Source organism: Hyla sarda, chromosome 5 (assembly GCF_029499605.1).
Source record: "Hyla sarda isolate aHylSar1 chromosome 5, aHylSar1.hap1, whole genome shotgun sequence".
Taxonomy (NCBI): Eukaryota; Metazoa; Chordata; class Amphibia; order Anura; family Hylidae; genus Hyla; species Hyla sarda.
Genome location: NC_079193.1, coordinates 99,297,691 through 99,319,504, shown reverse-complemented (window position 1 = coordinate 99,319,504; position 21,814 = coordinate 99,297,691). Strand labels below are relative to the sequence as shown.

The following is a 21,814-nucleotide window of genomic DNA, read 5'->3' as shown; positions in this document are numbered from 1 at the left end:
ATGCACTACATACATGAGCCACTGAATAGCTGGAGAAGAGAAACACCTTGTATTGTGATAATTGTCTGCAGGTACGATAGCAATTGTGTTTTTAGGGAGAAACTTAAACCAGTACATAACCATACATACAGATGCTAGAGTGACGAGCTGAAAAGCATCAACACATTAAACATCCTCAAAAATTTTCTTTAGATGACTATTGTATTTTAAAACAGATTTCCCAGTCATCTCCATCACCAGGCATCATATATTGAACCCCATAATACTTAACATCTGGTACAGGGCCCACATAGTCCTGATTCTGGTAATTAAAAAAGTGTGGAAAATGTCCCTTTGACCCTGGAAAACCCATAGCTTGAGGTAATGGGGATGAAATGTAGGCAGTCTATGAAGCGTATTTTCAAGTCTGGTAATATCGCACATAAAAGTTGACCCCCTTGAATAATCATTTTTACCAGCAACTTTTCACTAATAAGCTTCTTTACAATAAAGTATCAGTCAAATCTCCCTGCATTGTGCGCTATAAAGGTATTGCCTGTAAATTTACCCCTGGTAAAGAATTGCAGGATTATACATAGAATTCTATGCAATTTAGCCACCACCTACTACGACACAAAGCAGGTGCTATGAAGCCTATGCCATATATACTTTTCTCCCCTATTAAAGGTTAGTAAATTTTAAAAACTATTTGTGTTATTATTTCATGTAGCGTTTAGTAAAAATCCTATTTTAACCTGTTAAGGACCCAGGGCGTACCTGTACGCCCTGAGTCCGCTCCCGTTCTATAACGCAGGCTGTTCGGGATCGCCACAGCAAAATCGCAGCATCCCAAACAGCTTACAGGACAGCCGGAGGGTCCCTACCTGCCTCCTCACTGGCTGATCGCCGAATGACTGCTAAGTGCCTGAGATCCAGGCATGAGCAGTCAAGCGGCAGAATCATTCATCAATGGTTTCCTTTGAGAAACCATTGAACAATGTAAAAGATCAGTGTGTGCAGTGTTATAGGTCCCTATGGGAGCTATAACACTGCAAAAAAAAGTGAAAAAATAAAAGGGAATAAAGATCAATTAACCCCTCCCCTAATAAAAGTTTAAATCACCCCCCTTTTCCCATTAAACTGTGTAAATAAAAATAGACATATGTGGTATCTCCACGTGCGGAAATGTCCGAATTATAAAAATATATTATTAATTAAACCGCACGGTCAATGGCGTATGCGCAAAAAAATTCCAAAGTCAAAAAAAGTGTATTTTTGGTCACTTTTTATATAATGTAAAAATGAATAAAAAGCGATCAATAAGTCCAATCAAAATGTTACCGCTAAAAACTTCAGATCACGGCGCAAAAAATTAGCCCTCATACCACCCCACACACGGAAAAATAAAAAAGTTATAGGGTCAGAAGATGACAATTTTAAATGTACGACAAAATAAATCCTATATAAGTAGGGTATCATTTTAATTGTATGGACCTACAAAATAAAGAAAAGGTGTCATTTTTACCAAAAAAGGTACTGTGTAGAAACAGAAGCGCCCAAAATTTACAAAATAGCGTTTTTGCTTTTTTTCAATTTTGTCTCACAATGACATTTTTTCCGTTTTGCCGTAAATTTTTGGGTAAAATGACTGACGTCATTACAAAGTAGAATTGGTGGCGCAAAAAATAAGTCATCATAGGGATTTTTAGGTGCAAAATTGAAAGAGTTATGATTTTTTAAAGGTAAGGAGGAAGAAAAAATGCAAAAACAGAAAACCCCCGGGTCCTTAAGGTGTTAAATTGCTATGTGGTATAGTGGGTATCTAAGAATGATTGATTTACTTTGGTATTAATGAAAATACTGTATAAAGGGCGCTCATAACTAAATAAGTAATTTATGGCTTCTGTAATTTTCTGCTTGTTAATGTGTGTGTGATAAGTTGGGGAGGGGGGCTGGGACTTAGTTGCCATAGCAGCGTAACATCAATTGCTAGAGTTGGGAAAGCTCTACCAGCATATGGTAGTAGTTAGCACACGTGGGGGGGAGGGGACGTGGTACCTGTCAAACACCCCTGGAAGGGGCTGGCTGATGTGTTGGGATTTGGGACTAAAGGGGTGTGGCACCTGTTATCCAATTCTGGTGAAAGTTTGACAAGTTAGGTCTATTCTCTACTACTAGCTTGGCTTACATCCCCCTTGTAACCTGTGTTGCGGAAACTGGCCTGAAGAAGGGAGGTCCAAAACTTTGCTTTGTTCATTACTGGTAATTAGTAATCTTAATTGCAAGGAGCCTTTTTTGAGTGCTAAGACTTAATAACCTTAATTTTTGTGTAAAAAAAATCACTTTAATTAAGGTATACATGAAGGCAATTGTGAGTGAAAAGCATTGAGTAGTACTTTTACAATCTTCTGGAGGCATGCTGTCTAGAAATATATATATATTTTTTTTTTTGGGGGGGGGGGGGGGGGGGGGAGTTTTATCACAGAATAGATTGCCAGTTATGTTCACTTGAACAGCCACTAATGTGTTGGTAAACTGAGTATACCAAAGCATTACAGCAGCACTCTGAAAATTGCATTTTAAAGTCCCCTAGAGCGACAAAAGAAAAACAATATATTAAACACAGTAAAAAAAAAAAGTGTATGTATAAAAAGCCTACATGGTTAATTGAAAAAGGAAAAATTTTTCCCATAAAAAAATGTTTTTATTTTTTAGAAGTGTAAAAAGCAAATTCTTCTACCACCCAGGCATAACATCCTGAACAATGGAAAACATTATTTGTTTAAATCAACTGGTACCAGAAAGTTAAACAGATTTGTAAATTACTATTAATCCTTCTTGTACTTATCAGCTGTTGAATACTCTTTTTGAATTTCCTTTCTGTCTGACCACAGGGCTCTCTGCTGACACCTCTGTCCATTTTAGGAACTGTCCAGAGTAGGAGCAAATCCCCCAAAGCAAACCTATCCTGCTTTGGACAGTTCCTAAAATGGACAGAGGTGTCAGCAGTGAGCACTGTGGTCAGACAGAAAGGAAATTCAAAAAGAAAATAACTTTCTGTGGAGCATACAACAGCTCATAAGTACAGGAAGGATTAAGATTTTTTTAATAGAAGTAATTTACAAATCTGTTTAACTTTCTGGCACCAGTTGATTTAAAAACATTTCCAGGGGAGTACCCCTTTAACACAGTTTTGAAATCACTGCCAGAGGAGGGTTGGTGGGGGATTTGGGAAACAACAGGGAAATTTACTCCAAAAGGTAAAAATATATACTACAACTCATCCTATAAATAGAAAAATAAAACTGTTTCTTAATACAGCATCACAAAAATTATGTTTCCCATAAAACACATTTTTACTCATATTTGCTATCACCACATTTGTTTTTAACCTACAGAACACTACACTACATTTTCAATTATTTTAGATAATTTTGTGACTTAAATGGCAAGGGACATGGTATATATGAACTTAGGTTTGGTAGGTTCTGCATCATCTATTTGTTGGCTCAGTTTTATGCCAACATTTTTTATTATTTTTGCCACACTTAAAGGGAGGTTCTTGTGCAAAGGAACAGTAAAGCAGTTGCCCATAGCAATTAGTCAGATTCCAGCTTTTATTTTTTAGAGGCATTTTTTAAAATAAAAGAAGCAATCTGATTGGTTTCTATGGCAACTTCTCCACTGATCCTTTTCACAAGGCTTGATAAATCTCTCATCTCTTTTGCTAAAACCACATCGTCTTTTGGTAAGCCACAACCCCTTCTCAAGCAAAGCACAAAAGTGTCTACAAAGTTTCTAAATCACACAAAGTGATACACTCTATGTAAGGCTGGGTTCACACCACGTTTTTGCAATACAGTTCCCTTATACGTTTTCAACTTGAAAACCGTACGGGACCGTATTGAAAACCGTACGCATTGACTCTCCATTGAATACCGTATGCCAAAAAATGCATAAGGTTGTGTCCGTTTTGCATCCTGAACGGTTTTGTCAGTTTTTTTCTCGTACCCAAAACCGTAGCCTACCACGGTTTTTGGTCTCGGTAAAAAACCGTATTGAAACGTATACGTTTTTGTTTTTTTAAATGGGAGTCAGTGGGAACCGTACTGAACCGTATGGGCGTACGATTCCATCCGGTTTTCACCATATGTTTTTTGACTTTGCACAGGTTTTTTCTTGGAATCAATCAAACAAGTGAAAATTTATTCATAATAAAATGAAAAGTTAAAAACGTATATGGATTTAAATTTGTACACACGTTTTAATACAGTTTAGTCAGGTTTTGAGGAATCCTTTTTTTTAAATCAAAAACCTGGTATGGGAACTGTATTGCAAAAACGTGGTGTGAACCCAGCCTAACACAGTTTTTTTTAGCACAAATTATATGTATATGTATAAAACTTTTCTAATGTGTGTATGTATGTTCCAGCATCACTTCCAAACCGCTATGATATGTACATGAAACTTGGTACACATGTTAGTAATATGCCAAAAAATATAGGATAAGTTAATTCACTGTCATGGTTTTCGTTTAAAGTTCCAAAAAAGTCTCTGGAAAATATATGTTACTGCATAACTTCCAAACAGCTGGATATATTTTTGATAATACTTGGTCACATGTTACTTATATCTCCACTTAAAATTTTGGTTAGTTAAAGTAACTCTAATGTATCCCCATTTGCGAGGGTTGGGTTTTTTGTTTAAAATCCCACACAAGTTTATGGGAAATGTATGTTCCAGCATAACTTCCGTACGGCTTGAGATATTTTGGTAATACTTGTTCTCATATATCAAATAAAAATATAGGTCAGTTAAAGGGGTACTCTTCTGCTCAGCATTTGGAACAAACTGTTTCGATCGCCGGAGCCGGCGCCAGCGCCAGCAGTTCATGACATCACAAGCTCCCGGTGCGGGCTGCAGTGTTCAGAACAGTTTGTTCCAAACGCTGAGCAGTGGAGTACCCTTTTAAATTAACGCTAATCTATCCCTCACATGAAGGATGGTTTTTTGTTTCAAGTTGCATGCAAGTACATGGGACTTCTGGTACCCACAAGCTCCCTTCTGCATCCCCTGGTGAGTGCGTCAGTCCTTTAAAGGTGTACTCTGCCCATAGACATCTTATCCCCTATCCAAAGGACAGGGGATAAGATGTCAGATCGCCGGGGTCCCGCTGCTGGGGACCTCCGGGATCTCCGCTGCGGCACCCCACTATCATTACTGCACAGAGCACACTTGCTCTGTGCGTAATGACTGGCGATACAGAGGCCGGAGCATCGTGACATCTCTGCTCCGCCCCTCATGATGACATGGCCCGCCCCCTTAATGCAAGTCTATGAGAGGGGGCGTGATGGCTGCAACACCCCATCCCATAGACTTGTATTGAGGGGGCGGAGCCGTGACGTAATGCTGCTCCGAACCCTGTATTGCCATCATTACGCACAGAGCGTTTGGATAGGGGATAAGATGCTAGGGGCGGATTACCCATTTAAACCACACCATTTTGTTTTATAAAGATCCATCAGACTGGCTGGCGAATCACGCCCACTTCCACAAAGCCACGTCCCCTTATATTTTAGGATTACAATATTTTCAGCACAACTCAGTCCCACCTGAGGACAGGATATGAGGACAGGACATGAGATTGAGATATGAGGACACAATATGGTGTCGGAATATAAGGATGGAATAGGAGGTCGAGATATGAGGTTGGGATGTGAGGACAGGATGAGGTTGAGATATGAGGCGGGGATATGAGAATCATCAAGGATTACGTAGTTAAAACCGGGCAATGCCGGATACCCAGCTAGTAAGTGTGTGTTTGTGTGTATATATAGCAGTGTGCTGCTGCATTCTTCTGTTGCTGTATATAGATATATATATATATATATATATATATATATATGTGTGTGTATATATATATATATATATATATATATATATATATATATAAACCTCAACAAACGGATGTGTGGATGTGTGTGTGTGCTCCAGCATCACTTCTATGGGAAATGTATATCTATCACTTATTGAAATATGTATGTTCAAGCATAACTTCCAAATGGCTGAAAATATTTCAATGAAACTTGGCTGCATAGATTGCCTGGGACTTTTAAACATACTGCCGACTGTCCGGTAGGCAGCTGCAGAGAATAGTTAGTGCAATGGGATGGTATATGAGGTTGAGGTATGAGGACAAGATATGATGTCGGATATAAGGACGGGATATAAGGTTAGGATATGAGGACAAGATATGAGGTTGGGATATGAGGTCTTGATATGAGGTTGGAAAATAAGGATGAGATATGAGGTTGGCATATGAGGTCAGGATATGAGGATGAGAGCATAATTGTTGCTTTTCCTTTCCCACAAGGTTGAGATAGGAAGACTGGACAACATTGGGTAATTTTTTATGTAGTCAGACCTGAAATGGGTGGCAAAGATAATGGGTACAATGCAAACATTGGGCCACAGGTGATTTATTTTTTTTGCCTTTTACTATTCCTTTTTCTGCTTAGCTTCACCGGTCACTTGTTTTCATAATAACAGGAAGGGTTGACCAGCAATAGTTCAATAGCATCCCAGGGTGAGGGGTTTACAGATTAAGGCTATGTCGTCAGTCAGCGGCTGCTGCAGCACCCTCTAGAGATGATAAGCTGTTATGCTACCTGCTGTATGCACCCAGCTAATCTGTCACCACAAGGACAGGTGGTTCCATGTTCACCGTGGGTCACTGTTTATCTATTACTGCTATGTACATCCTTATACAAATTGTATGCAACTCAGAAATTATTCATTGTCAAGTTGGCACAGGTTTCTATGACAGTCTGGGATATAAAGAGAAATTACAAAGACTGAGACAGTGTGGGGTTAAAATAAGGTTACACAGGCTGGCTCATACTGCTGTGTCACTTTACTGTCTGCTTCCCTTCAACACAAGCCCTCATATTTTTGAATAAAACTCTTAACCTTAAACACTTTCTCGTTGCTTTGTTTTCTATAGAAAATGTAAATTCTACATATATAAGCAAATCAGAAGATAGAACAAGAGACCATAGATTACAAAGTCTTGTAATGTGTTTGCATTACATACAGAGATATTAAAGGGGTTCTCCACCATAAGGTGATTTTAGTACGTACCTGGCAGGCAGTAATGGACATGCTTAGGAAGGATCAGCACTTGTTGTCACGATTCGGCTTACGGGTTGTGGATCCGCTGTGTCAGCGAGGGATTGGCGTGGACCGTGCTAGTGGACCGATTCTAAGAGGCTACTGGTTTTCACCAGAGCCCGCCGCAAAGCGGGATGGTCTTGCTGCGGCAGTAGCAACCAGGTTGTATCCACTAGCAACGGCTCAACCTCACTGACTGCTGAGAAGGCGTGGGACAGAAGGACAAGGCAGAGGCAAGGTCAGACGTAGCAGAAGGTCGGGGGCAGGCGGCAAGGTTCGTAGTCAGGATGGATAGCAGAAGTTCAGGTACACAGGCTTTGGACACACTAAACGCTTTCACTGGCACAAGGCAACAAGATCCGGCAAGGGAGTGCAAGGGAGGAGATCAGATATAGTCTGGAGCAGGTGGAAGCCAATTAAGCTAATTGGGCCAGGCACCAATCAATGGTGCACTGGCCCTTTAAGTCTCAGAGAGCTGGCGCGCGCGCGCCCTAGAGAGCGGAGCCGCGCGCGCCAGCACATGACAGCAGGGGACCGGGACGGGTAAGTGACCTGGGATGCGATTCGCGAGCGGGCGCGTCCCGCTGTGCGAATCGCATCCCCAACGGCCATGACAGTGCAGCGCTCCCGGTCAGCGGGACTGACCGGGGCGCTGCAGGGAGAAAGACGCCGTGAGCGCTCCGGGGAGGAGCGGGGACCCGGAGCGCTAGGCGTAACAGTACCCCCCCCCCCCTTAGGTCTCCCCTTTTTTTTGTCCGGTGACTGCCTCCCCTGGGATGAGGACACCGGGAAAGAATGGATGGTTTCCTCAATGGCAGGCAGTACAGCAGGAGTAGGAATGGGGAGGGGGGGCAGAGGGTGAAGCTTGGCACGGGGCAGGGAGACACAAGGACGGGAGCCATGAGGAGGCACAGAGGCTTGCCAGACGGGACTGGGAGGGGGGGAGAGGCACTTCCTGTGGCAGGCAGAGTCCCAGTTCTTTATCTCCCCGGTGGTCCAATCAAGGGTGGGGGAATGAAGCCGGAGCCATGGCAGACCGAGGAGGACCTCAGAGGTACAGTTGGGGAGAATGAAGAACTCAATCCTTTCGTGGTGGGGTCCGATAGACATCAGGAGGGGTTCTGTGCGGTAACGCACGGTGCAGTCCAATCTGGCTCCGTTGACCGCGGAAATGTAGAGCGGTTTGACGAGACGGGTCACCGGGATGCTGAATTTATTAACAAAGGACTCCAAAATAAAATTCCCGGAGGCACCAGAGTCCAAGCAGGCCACGGCTGAGAGGGAGGAGTTGGCTGTAGGAGAAATCCGCACGGGCACCGTGAGACGTGGAGAAGAAGACTTAGAACCAAGAGACGCCACACCCACGTGAGCTGGGTGCGTGCGTGCGTTTCCCAGGCGTGGAGGACGGATAGGGCAATCCACCAAGAAATGCTCGGTACTGGCACAGTACAGACAGAGATTTTCTTCTCTACGGCGATTCCTCTCTTCCTGGGTCAGACGAGACCGATCCACTTGCATGGCCTCCTCGGCGGGAGGCCCAGGCATAGACTGCAAAGGATGCTGTGGGAGAGGTGCCCAGAGATCTAAGTCTTTTTCCTGGCAGAGCTCTTGGTGTCGCTCAGAGAAACGCATGTCAATGCGGGTAGCCAAATGGATGAGTTCTTGGAGGTTGGCAGGAATCTCTCGTGCGGCCAGCACATCCTTGATGCGACTGGATAGGCCTTTTTTAAAGGTCGCGCAGAGAGCCTCGTTATTCCAGGATAGTTCAGAAGCAAGAGTACGGAATTGTATGGCGTACTCGCCAACGGAAGAATTACCCTGGACCAGGTTCAGCAAGGCAGTCTCGGCAGAAGAGGCTCGGGCAGGTTCCTCAAAGACACTTCGGACTTCAGCGAAGAAGGACTGGACTGTGGCTGTGGCAGGATCATTGCGGTCCCAGAGCGGTGTGGCCCAAGACAAGGCCTTTCCTGAAAGAAGGCTTACTACGAACGCCACCTTAGACCGTTCTGTAGGAAACAAGTCCGACAACATCTCCATATGCAGGGAACACTGAGACAAAAATCCACGGCAGAGTTTAGAGTCCCCATCAAATTTGTCCGGCAGGGACAAGCGTAGGTTAGGAGCGGCCACTCGCTGGGGTGGAGGTGCAGGAGCTGGCGGAGTTGATGGTTGCTGCTGTAGCAGAGGCAGAAGTTGCTGTAACATGGCGGTCAACTGCGACAGCTGCTGTCCTTGTTGGGCAATCTGCTGCGATTGCTGAGCGACCACCGTGGGAAGATCAGCGAGACTTGGCCGCGGCACCTCAGCGGGATCCATGGCCGGATCTACTGTCACGATTCGGCTTACGGGTTGTGGATCCGCTGTGTCAGCGAGGGATTGGCGTGGACCGTGCTAGTGGACCGGTTCTAAGAGGCTACTGGTTTTCACCAGAGCCCGCCGCAAAGCGGGATGGTCTTGCTGCGGCAGTAGCAACCAGGTCGTATCCACTAGCAACGGCTCAACCTCACTGACTGCTGAGAAGGCGTGGGACAGAAGGACAAGGCAGAGGCAAGGTCAGACGTAGCAGAAGGTCGGGGGCAGGCGGCAAGGTTCGTAGTCAGGATGGATAGCAGAAGTTCAGGTACACAGGCTTTGGACACACTAAACGCTTTCACTGGCACAAGGCAACAAGATCCGGCAAGGGAGTGCAAGGGAGGAGATCAGATATAGTCTGGAGCAGGTGGAAGCCAATTAAGCTAATTGGGCCAGGCACCAATCAATGGTGCACTGGCCCTTTAAGTCTCAGAGAGCTGGCGCGCGCGCGCCCTAGAGAGCGGAGCCGCGCGCGCCAGCACATGACAGCAGGGGACCGGGACGGGTAAGTGACCTGGGATGCGATTCGCGAGCGGGCGCGTCCCGCTGTGCGAATCGCATCCCCAACGGCCATGACAGTGCAGCGCTCCCGGTCAGCGGGACTGACCGGGGCGCTGCAGGGAGAAAGACGCCGTGAGCGCTCCGGGGAGGAGCGGGGACCCGGAGCGCTAGGCGTAACACTTGTCTTGGGGCTAAATGTTGTGAGATTACCATAATACTGTGGCTAGCTTTTTGTGAACTGGTATTTCCTTTTGAGTTTTCTTCTTTGCCTACAAATCCCATAATTCTGTTTTCCTCCCTCCCACACATCAGCCACCCCACCCACTGAAACATAAATGAGCTGCATCCATTCAAAATACCTGTGGTTTTCAATCAGGGTGCCTATAGCTGTTGCATTAGTTGCAGATTGATCTATCTCCCAAAATTCCTGGAATACTCCTTTAAGATTTAGCTGTTACTATTGTACTTTGCTATTGATAGAACATGATGACACAATGACAGTCGGTTTCCATTAACATACTGCAAAAGTAACATTCAGTTTGTCTGCAACTCCTGTTGTCACTTTTGCAAAAATGGCAATAACTACTGAAAAGAAAAATGCCAATATCTCTAAAATGTAATTTAGTAGTATATGCCCATTTTTGCATATTGAATGAGAATCGTCATGATCCACTGCAATATCCACGCAATTCATAGCAATTTTTAGTTTTCGCTGAGCAAAGCTGTAGAGGTTGTTTAATAAAAACAAACCATTAGGGCTTGTGGATGTTATAGTCGGGTCTTCTAAAACATTTAGGAATATTAACCTGTTCAGGATGCAGGGCGTACAGGTATGCCCTACTTTCCGAGTCCTTAAGGATGGAGGGCATACCTGTAGGCCCTGAGTCCTGTTACCAGGATTTAAAGCATTCTCACGAGCGGAGAACACTTTAAATCTGGTGGGTCCTGACTGCTATCAGCAGCCAGGACCCAGGGTTAATGCCAGGCACTGCTGATAGGGCCCAGCATTAACCATTTAGATGCCGCGATCAAAGTTGACAGAATCAGGACTGAATCGCGATGTCCCGATCAGCTTACTGAACGATGGGAGGGTCCTTACCTGCCTCCTGGAGCAGCAGAGCGCCAATAACACTGATCAATGCTATGCTGTGGCATAGCCTTCAACATTGTATGCAACATTGCATGTTGTAAATCTTTTGTAAATAGTGTAAGAAAACAAAGGTAATATATGGGAATAAGCTCCCCCCCCCTCCGTAATAAAAGTTTAAACCACCCCCCTTTTCCTATTTTTTAAATAAAGTAATGAAATAAAAAAATATCATATGTGGTACCACCGTGTGCATAATTGTCTGAACTATTAAAATATAAGGTTAGCTAAACCACTCAGTCAATATCGTACGCGTAAAAAAATACATGTCCAAAATTGAGCATTTTTTGGTCACTTCATATACAATAAAAATATTATTAAAAAGCAATCAAAACAAAAAATGGTACCAATAAAAACTACAGACCACGACGCAAAAAATGAGGCCTCATACAGCCCTGTACTCGGATAAATTAAAAAGTAAGGTAATATATGGGAATAAGCTCCCCCCCCCTCCGTAATAAAAGTTTAAATCACCCCCCTTTTCCTATTTTTTAAATAAATTAATGAAATAAAAAAATATCATATGTGGTACCACCGTGTGCATAATTGTCTGAACTATTAAAATTTAAGGTTAGCTAAACCACTCGGTCAATATCGTACGCGTAAAAAAATACATGTCCAAAATTGGGCATTTTTTGGTCACTTCATATACAATAAAAATATTATTAAAAAGCAATCAAAACAAAAAATGGTACCAATAAAAACTACAGACTACGACGCACACCCCACAAATAATTTTTGTTTCGCTGTAAATTTTGTTTTAAAATTGGAGGCAGGAAGCTGAGAGCATGGAGGCAGGAAGCTGAAGCAGGCTCCGCCCCCTCCCTCCGCTCGCGCAACCTGCCATGTTGGAGCCGGCTGGTGTTCCCCCCACCCTGAGATGCTGGTAATCAGCGTGTACTGACCTGTGCCCCGGGTGAGGAAATCGCGGCCCTTGCTCTGCGCTGCAGGGGTGGCGGTCAGGCCCGGAGCTGGAAGTTGCAGGCTCTGGCATCGGGAGCCGGCCGGGCATGGGTTCCGTTCCATGCTTTGGAGGCTGAAGGAGGAGAGACGCGGAGGCCCTGGCAGAGAAGCAGGAGCAGGTGTGTTGCTGCACGCTGCTCCTGTGAGGCACGGAGGAAGCAGATTGTGGTGCTGTGGCAGCATGCGGCGGCCCCGCTGATCTGTAGCTGTGGTTCGTGTGGCAAGTCTTGAGGCTCCATGACGGATATATATACGCATGGATACACGGATACATGCTGGCATACAAAGTAAAAGAGGAAGCTGACCAGGAAATGGTGCTTGAACCGTGGTGAGAGCACGGAGGAGTAAAAGTCGTATCAGGGTCGGATTCCTCTGGGACATACACCGGTGGTCGATGGTTTGGTGAGAATGTTCCTTTTTTTTTTCCTTTTCGGCACTTAATACCCTGGAGCCCATATATAGGGTATAGCTGGATATAATCTATGGTGACATCCTTCCATGTACTGAGTGCACTTATTGTTGCTGAAAGCAATAACTCCTTAATTAATATACTATCCCATACCATCTTGGAGTGTGAAAGATTGCCTGGAACCAAGAGAAGTACTGTAATTAATATTATAATCTACTATGTGGTTGGATTAAGTCTATAAATGTTTATAAATGAGTTATACCTCTCCCTAAGGAAATGTCACAGTAATATCTGGACTTTAGTGGATTGAATTGTTTCTATTAGGAAATTCTATATCACTATGGTTGTTTGTTGGAAATTATAAAAGTGGAAATGTGTGTGGGTTATAGTGGTTAAAATGTGGGGAGAATGGACAGAAATATGGCATCAACAGCATTAACTAAAAAAAAAAAAAAAAAAAAAAAGCATGGAATACAAAATGTACAGGTGAATGCAATAGGAGAGGAAGAGGAAGGCCCAACAGTAACAACGCAAGTGTTATGTAACACTTCTATTGAAGGGTTAGTGGGACAAATAGGAAGTATAGGATCTGATGTCTCATTGATTAGGGAGGACATGAGAAAATTGAGAGAAAGATGTAAAGAAATGGAGGAAAGAGTGTCGGATCTACAGGATGAAACACAGGAGCTGAAAAAAAAAGTGTAAAAGTGCAGGAAGAGAATAAGTTCTTGATGCAAAAAGTTACAGAGATGGAGGACAGATCTAGGAGAGGGAACCTGAGATTGTTGGGGTTCCCAGAGGGGGCCGAGGGAAAGGACCCAGTTCACTTTATACAAAATTGGATAACATAGGGATGTGGGAAGTAAAAATTGTCCCCCACTTTTGGAGTTGAAAGAGCACACCGGGTCCCGATGCAACAACCTCCACCAGGTAGTAACCCTAGAACCATACTTGTAAGGTTAACAAACAAAGGGGACAAGGAAAGACTATTGCGAGCATTTAGAGAAAAAGGTGGGCTTGTGTATAATAGTAATAAGATAATGGTGTTCCCTGATTACTCTTTTGAGACACACAAAAAAATATATGGCCTTTAAAGAGGTAAAGAAGAGGATGCATTTTAACGGAGTTAAATTCTCCCTAATATTCCCGGCTAAGTTACAGGTGGAATATAGGGAGACAACCCTTTTTTTTCAAAACTCGGAAGAAGCTGTAAATGGATGGATGGTCAGGGATTAAAAAATGGGATAATGTGAGGGGAATAAGAGGGGAAGGTTGATTAAAAGTGGTGGGGATGCATGGGGGAGGAGGGGTACATGCTAGTTTAGGTATTTGTCAGTTATTGGGACAAATCAACAGGGGGTCTGGCGGGGGAGAGGGGACGTTTGGTAAGTCCTACAAATGTGGTGGTGTCCGGGCTTGCTGTGAGTTGTAGTTTTGAAACATCTGGAGGTCCGCAGGTTGAAGACCACTGCGGCCTTCGACATCATCCAGCCCCCCCCTCTCACCCCCTTTAGTTTTGTACTCACTTCCGCTCGGCGGGATGTTAGGGTGCACTGGTCCGGGCCATCTGTGCTGCAGGGACAGTCCGGTGCGGAGGGATAGTCGATCCGGGCTGTCCATCTTCACCGGGGGGGGCCTCTTCTCCGCGCTTGGGGCCCGGCCCTGGAATAGTCACGTTGCCTTAACGACGACGCACAGGGACGTTCATGAGTAACGTCCCTGTGCGTCGTTGTCAAGGCAACATCTCTATTCCGGGCCCGAAGCGCGGAGAAGAGGCCCCCCGGTGAAGATGGATAGCCCGGGACGACTATCCCTCCGCACCGGACGGTCCCTGCAGCACAGATGGCCCGGACCAGCGCACCCTAACGTCCTGCCGAGCGGAGGTGAGTACAGAACTAAAGGGGGTGAGAGGGGGGGGCTGGATGATGTCGAAGGCCGCAGTGGTCTTCAATCTGCAGACCTCCAGATGTTTCAAAACTACAAACTACAACAGGCGATGGCTGCCCGGGCTTGCTGGGAGTTGTAGTTTTGAAACATCTGGAGGTCCGCAGGTTAAAAACCACTGTATCAGACATTGACAAGCGGTGATGATGAAGGGGTGTTGGGGGTGGGTGCTGATGACATGTGGTGATGATGAAGGGGGGGGTGTGATGATGACAAGGGGATGATGAAGGGGGGTGTGGGATGATGACAAGGGGATGATGAAGGGGGGTGGGATGATAAGGGGATGATGAAGGGGGTGTGTGGGATTATAAGGGGATGATGAAGGGGGGGTGAGATGATAAGGGGATGATGACAGGCGGTGATGATGAAGGGGGGGTGGGATGATAAGAGGATGATGACAGGCGGTGATGATGAAGGGGGGTGGGATGATGACAGGCAGTGATGATCAAGGGGGGGTGGGATGATGACAGGGGGGGGATGATGACAGGCGGTGATGATGAAGGGGGGATGATGACAGGGTGATGATGATGAGGGTGTTAATGACGGGGGTCTGGATGATGACAGGGGGGATGATGTATTTCCCACCCTAGGCTTATAGTCGAGTCAACAACTTTATTTATTTTATTTTTTTTCCAGGGTTTTTGGGGTGAAATTAGGGGCCTCGGCTTATATTCGGGTCGGCTTATACTCGAGTATATACGGTACATTTGAAATTGGAAAAATTAATAAGCACTTTGGCATTTGTATACATACCTCCTCCGTACACATCTGATGTTCTTACAATTATACTCAGGTTTTGGCAGGGGGTTAAAGAATGTCCCCTTTTTATTCAAGGGCATTTAAATTGTGTAATAAATGAAAATACAGATAAGAAAAAATAAAGACAAATTTTTATGGTCAAACCCCATTGAAATTTTTTTGGGATGAAGTAGGTCTGATAGACACATGGAGAATTCGTAACCCAGAAAAAATATATATCTATTCATGTTGGAATAAGACCTGTAAAACAATGTCTCGAATAGATCTGTGTTTAGGGGACGAGCGGGGGAGTACAAGGGTTTAGGGGATAAATTATTGTACCCGTTGTATTTCTGACCATTCTCCGCTATGTATTAAGATTAACACAGGGTTGGAAAATCTAGGAGGCATAAATAGAATAAATGCATATTGGTTTGAACAGATAGACAATGATTTAATTAAACAACATCTGGTTGAATTTTTTTTTACAGGAATTGGGGTACAGCCTCAGATCAAATTGTATGGGAAACAATGAAAGCATTTTTACGGGATGAATTTATTTGGGTGATTAATAAAAAGAGGAAAGAATATATTATGATGGAAAAAAAACCTGATAGATGCAGTTAAAATAGCAAAAGAAAACTGGTAATCTCAGAAGAAAATAAAAAGGACTGGGGAGATAAACAAGAAAAACTAGAAACAAACTTGAATGAGAAAAGTAAAAAAAAAAGCATTTTTTTTGCAGAAATGTATGGAAATGGGAAAACCTAATAAAAGATTGATGCCCCTTATTAAAAATCAACAGGGAAAGAGAACAATTCAGGCTACTAAAAACAAGAAAGGTGAATTACAGAATAAGCCTGAAAGAATAATTGAAGAATTTGACAGATATTTTGAGTTATTATATAGGTCAGAGTCTAGGTTTATTGAGGAGAAATTGAATAATTATTTGAAAAAAATAATATTACCGAGGATTCCAGACGAAGAACTAAAGGAACTGAATGGACCATTATCAGTAGGGGAAGTATATAGAGCATTAGGAGCGATAAAGGGTAATACGACTCCAGGAGGGTAATACGACTCCGTAGGTATAGGGAAATTCTTCTTCCGGCCTTGGTAAAAGTTATAAATAGTTCATTGAAAGGTGGAATATTACCGAAATCAATGTGAGGTGAATATAATATTCCTGTTAAAACCAGATAAGAAGGAGGAGGAAATAGAAGCATACAGGCCAATTTCATTGTTAAACACTGATATTAAAATCATAGCTAAGACTCTGGCTAATAGAAAACAAACATTTCCCTGAAGGTAATAAATAGGGATCAATATGGGTTTATACCTAGAAGAACAACGAAGGAAAAATATTTATAGAGTGCTTACGAATATACAGTAAGGTGATGGGGGGGGGCCCACTCCATCCTGTCTCTTGATGCAGTCAAAGCATTTGACAAGGTGAAGTGGGATTTCCTTTGGGGAGTTTTTGCAAAATATGGGATGGGGAGAGAATTGATAAGGATGATAAAATTGATGTATTCAGGGGCCACGGCGAGGATAATTATTGATGGTAGGAAATGGAGAGGTTTCAAGTTGTTTAGAGGAACAAAACAAGGTTGTCCCCTCTCTCCCCCGCTATTTGCAATGGTCATAGAGCCATTGGCTAGTATGATTAGAGATGACCCTTTGATAAGGGGATTTGGAGCAGGAAAGAGAGCGGACAACATTACATTGTATACAGATGATATTCTGATGTTCTTGGAGGACCCCAAAAGATCTTTATCAAGAGTAATGGAAATAATAAGTAGATATGGTAGTTTCTCTGGACTAATGATTAATTGGTCAAAGTCAGTCATTATACCGCTAGGAGAAGAAGATATAGGACAGACATTTGGAATAAAAGTGATAAAAAAAGGAGAAAAGTTTAAATATTTGGGGATATTCCTGTCAAAAGAGAGAGAGGATTATCATCAGATAAATACCATAAAAATAATCAATGGAAATGGAATGATTTAAATCTTTCTAAAGCAGACAGAATAATTCTGATTAAATCAGTAATGTTGCCAAAGATCTTGTAAATATTTGGATCCGCCCTATCTTGGCGTGAGACTAAACTGTTTAGGAAAATTATCTCAATATTTAACTCATTAATTTGGGGCAGGAAAAGAGTAAGAATCAAGTTGGAGTACCTATGTCAGATTAAGAGTAAGGGTGAAATAGCGTACCCGGATATATTTAGGTACTTTCTGGCGGGGCAGATTTATTTTTTGATTGAGTGGAAAAAATTTGCCTTTTTTGAATTCTTGCTGTCAAATTTTAATGGGGAATTTTTGGATATAGTTACATAGTTACATAGTTACATAGTTAGTACGGTCGAAAAAAGACATATGTCCATTAAGTTCAACCAGGGAATTAAGGGGTAGGGGTGTGGCGCAATATTGGGGAAGGGATGGGATTTTATATTTCTTCATAAGCATTAATGTTATTTTGTTCCAGGAATGTATCTAATCCTGTTTTAAAGCTGTTAATTGTTCCTGCTGTGACCAGTTCCTGAGGTAGACCGTTCCATAAATTCACAGTCCTCACGGTAAAGAAGGCGTGTCGCCCCTTTGAGACTAAACTTTTTCTTCTCCAGACGGAGGGAGTGCCCCCTCGTCCTTTGGGGGGGTTTAACCTGGAACAGTTTTTCTCCATATTTTTTGTATGGGCCATTAATATACTTATATACGTTTATCATATCCCCCCTTAAACGTCTCTTCTCAAGACTAAACAATTGTAACTCCTTTAATCGCTCCTCATAGCTCAAAGATGATCCATGCCCCATATTAGTTTAGTCGCGCGTCTCTGCACCCTTTCCAACTCCGCAGTGTCCCTTTTATGGACAGGTGCCCAAAACTGAACAGCATATTCCAGGTGAGGCCGTACCAATGCTTTATAAAGGGGGAGTATTATGTCCCTGTCCCTTGAGTCCATGCCTTTTTTGATACATGACAATATCCTGCCGGCTTTGGAAGCAGCAGCCTGACATTGCATGCTATTCTGTAGTCTGTGATCTACAAGTACACCCAGATCCTTCTCTACCAGTGACTCTGACAGTTTAATCCCCCCTAAGACATACGGCGCATGCAGGTTATTAGTACCCAGATGCATAACTTTACATTTATCCACATTGAACCTCATTTGCCAAGTGGATGCCCAGACACTTAGTTTATCCAAGTCATCCTGTAACTTATGCACATCCTCTATAGACTGTACCGTGCTACAAAGCTTGGTGTCATCTGCAAAGATATATTCCAATTGTTGGAGTCCTTGAAGTTGGAGGAGGAGAAATGGAGAAAAATGATGATGGTTAAAAATCTGGTTAAAACATGGAGGATGTTTAGGAAAGAGATGAATGTAAAAGGGGTATTGGATGTGGCAGCAGTGTTGGGTAATAGAAATATATCAGAGATTAATAAATTGGGGAAAAGTAAATTGTTTAAAAATAAAGGTTGTGCTAGAATAAAAGATGTTTGGGAAAAAGGTAAATTCAAGGAATGGATAATATTGAAAGAAGAATTCAACTTAAAGGAGGGCGGTTGGTTGGAATATAATAGTATAAGAAGCACCTTCATGGAGTTTATTAGTAAAGGGGGAAATATACAGGTGGTGTACCCGGAATTTTGAATAAAATTATGAGTGGTAATATAACAAAAAAACATACTTCATATGTCTATACAGCCATAGCAAATAAATAAGAACAAATTAGTACATAGAAGTACCCAACAATGGCAAGAGGAGATTGGTGACATAGAAGAGGAAGGGTGGGACGCAATAATGAAGAATGTTAATTATGTATCACCTAATATGAACCACAAGATGATACAATTTAATATTGTGTATAGACTTTATTATATGCCTTTTTTTTTTTTTTTTTTTTAGAGAAAATAGGATTAAAGAAGGATAGTAGATGTAGTAGGTGCAAAAAAGAAAAAGCAGAACATTTACATATATTTTGGAGTTGTCCTGAGATTGTTGAATATTCCAAAGTAATATTTAGTAAAATTGGAGAAATTACTGGTGTAAGTATGGAGTTCTCCCCTAGGACAGCAGTTCTGGGAGATTATACAGGGTTAAACACGAGTAAGAAAATGAAATTAAGATTTATGAGAATGTTATTCTATGCCCGTCTTTTGATTGTTAAAAATTGGATAGCCCCCCCAGTAGCATTGAATGGTATAATAGTATGCGGAGAATGGAAGGATATATATATATATATATATATATATATATATATTTTTTTTTTTTTTTTTTTATGTTAAGGGGCGGGGATTTAGGGGGCTGGAGATAGAGGTAAATTAAAGGGTTGAGATTAATGTTTGGAAGTATAAAAATATGGGGGGGTATTAGGTAAAACATTTGATGGAATATTGTTGGTTCTGGCCTCCTAACTCCCTGCCTCCTAGTTTGATTGTTGTTTGTAGGAAGGGGGGAGGGTAGCAGGGTATGGGATATTGGAGTAAAGATGTGGTTGTATATGGATTGTTTATGTTTTTGAGATTTTTGTAAATGTGTAAATTAAATAAAGATTTGGTACAGTTGGTGACGCAAAAAAGAAACCCTTATATGGGTCTGTAGGTTCAAAATTGAACATGTTATGATTTTTGGAAGGCGAGGAGGAAAAAATGAAAGTGCAAATACGAAAGTTGTTTCCGGCCCTTAAAGGGGTACTCCGGTAGAAAACTATTTATTTTAAATCAACTGGTGCCAGAAAATTAAACAGATTGTAAATTACTTCTATTAATCTTAAAATCTTAATCCTTCCAGTAGTTATCAGCTATTGTATACTACATAGGAAGTTCTTTTCTTTTTTAATTTCTTTTCTGTCTGTCCACAGTGCTCTCTGCTAACACCTCTGTCCGTGTCAGGAACTGTCCAGAGCCGGAGAGGTTTGCTATGGGGATTTGCTCCTACCCTGGACAGTTCCTGACATGGACAGAGGTGTCAGCAGAGAGCACTGTGGACAGACAGAAAAGAAATTCAAAAAGAAAATAACTTTCTCTGTAGTATACTGCAGCTGATAAGTACTGGAAGGATTATGATTTTTTTATTTAGAAGTAATTTACAAATCTGTTTAACTTTCTAGAGCCAGTTGATTTAAAATAAATAGTTTTCCACTGGAGTACCCCTTTAAGGAGAAAATGGACTGCGTCCTTTAGGGGTTAAGAAAAATGTTAGCGATGGTTGTGTTGTTGTCGATGGCAACTAATCAGATTCCTATTCAGTTTACACGTATATGACCCAAAATACACAGCAGGTTGTTGGTTGCTAGGAATCTTTTCCTATTACAATTTAAAAATGGTGATATTTCAAAGAACTGTTTCTTGTCCGGTCAGAAAATGATATGAAGCCTGTTTCCCTCTGTATCTAAGACAAGAGCCAGTAACACACTGCTCATTTCCCCACTGAATGCCAAAACAAACTGAAAACAAAGTATATTGAAACTCTGACAACATTACAGTATCACAATGGTATCTGAAGGCCAGTCCAACACAACAAAATCCAAGCCAATGGTCTTTGTTATGCGGTAGAATTACTCTCACATGTGGCTGCACTATTAGAGATCTATTAGAATATTAAGTATTGTGAAACTGAGGGCGCTGCTTTATTTTTCCATGTTAAGACTTGACTAAATAAACAAGCGCCTATTTTTAGTTTAATCTTAACCATGCTGTGAACAATCTTGTTTTCCGCAGGATATGCCTTCTTCCTAAATGCAAAACTTCCTTAAAGGGGTACACCAGTTTAAATCAACTGGTGCCAGAAAGTTAAAGATTTGAAAACTACTTCTATTTAAACATCTTATTCCTTCCTGTACTTATCAGCTGCTGAATATTACAGAGGAAGTTCTTTTCTTTTGAATTTCTTTTCTGTCTGACCACAGTGCTCTCTGCTGAAACCTCTGTCCATGTCAGGAACTGTACAGAGCAGGATAGGTTTGCTATGGGGATTTGCTCCTTCTCTAGACAGTTCCTGACATGAACAGAGGTGTCAGCAGAGAGCAATATCGTCAGACAGAAAATAAATTCAAAAAGAAAAGAACTTTGGAGCATACAGGAGCTGATAAGTACTGGAAGGATTAAGATTTTTAAATAGAAGTCATTTACAAATTTGTTTAACTTTCTGGCACCAGTTGATTTAAAAAAAAATAGAGTACCCCTTTAAAGGGGTATTTCTTTTTCAGAGATATACATTTCCTTAGGATACAGGGAAGCCTTGCCTGGATGTGGGGCACAGGGGGAGGGTGGGTCAAATGGGGCTGCTCTCATGAATTATGTATGTCTGCAGGAATTATGTAAACAGTCTGGGACGACCTATTCTACTGTACCTAGACTTGTTTTAATCATAGGTGCATGTCCCAGCAGTATGACCCACATCTATCAGACTGTTTTTGGCATATTCTGTGACAATGCTGTAAATGTCTGAGATGGGAATACCCACTTAGGTGTATGGTCACACACAGTGCATCCGCAGTATATTTGATGCTGCAGATGCGCTGCCAGCAGTCACAGAGCGACTGCAAAGCGAGCTTCCTGTTGTGGCTCTGTGTGTCAGCTCACGACTGCTGGCTGGAAATC

At 42.3% G+C, this 21,814-nt stretch overlaps 1 protein-coding gene across 8 annotated transcripts in view; it reads left to right on the top strand.

Moving 5' to 3' along the window:
* Window positions 1-21,814, top strand: part of THRB (thyroid hormone receptor beta) — a 485,968-nt gene that overhangs the window by 333,295 nt on the left and 130,859 nt on the right. For 3 of the 8 annotated variants that reach the window (XM_056519990.1, XM_056519982.1, XM_056519983.1), the window contains exon 1: window positions 1,995-2,241. The exons of 4 other annotated variants lie outside the window; for them this stretch is intronic. The gene's annotated coding sequence lies outside the window, so the exon portion shown is untranslated. Of the gene's footprint in view, window positions 1-1,994; window positions 2,242-14,384; window positions 14,405-21,814 lie in introns of those variants that run through there. One more of the 8 variants, XM_056519985.1, reaches the window with a different exon arrangement.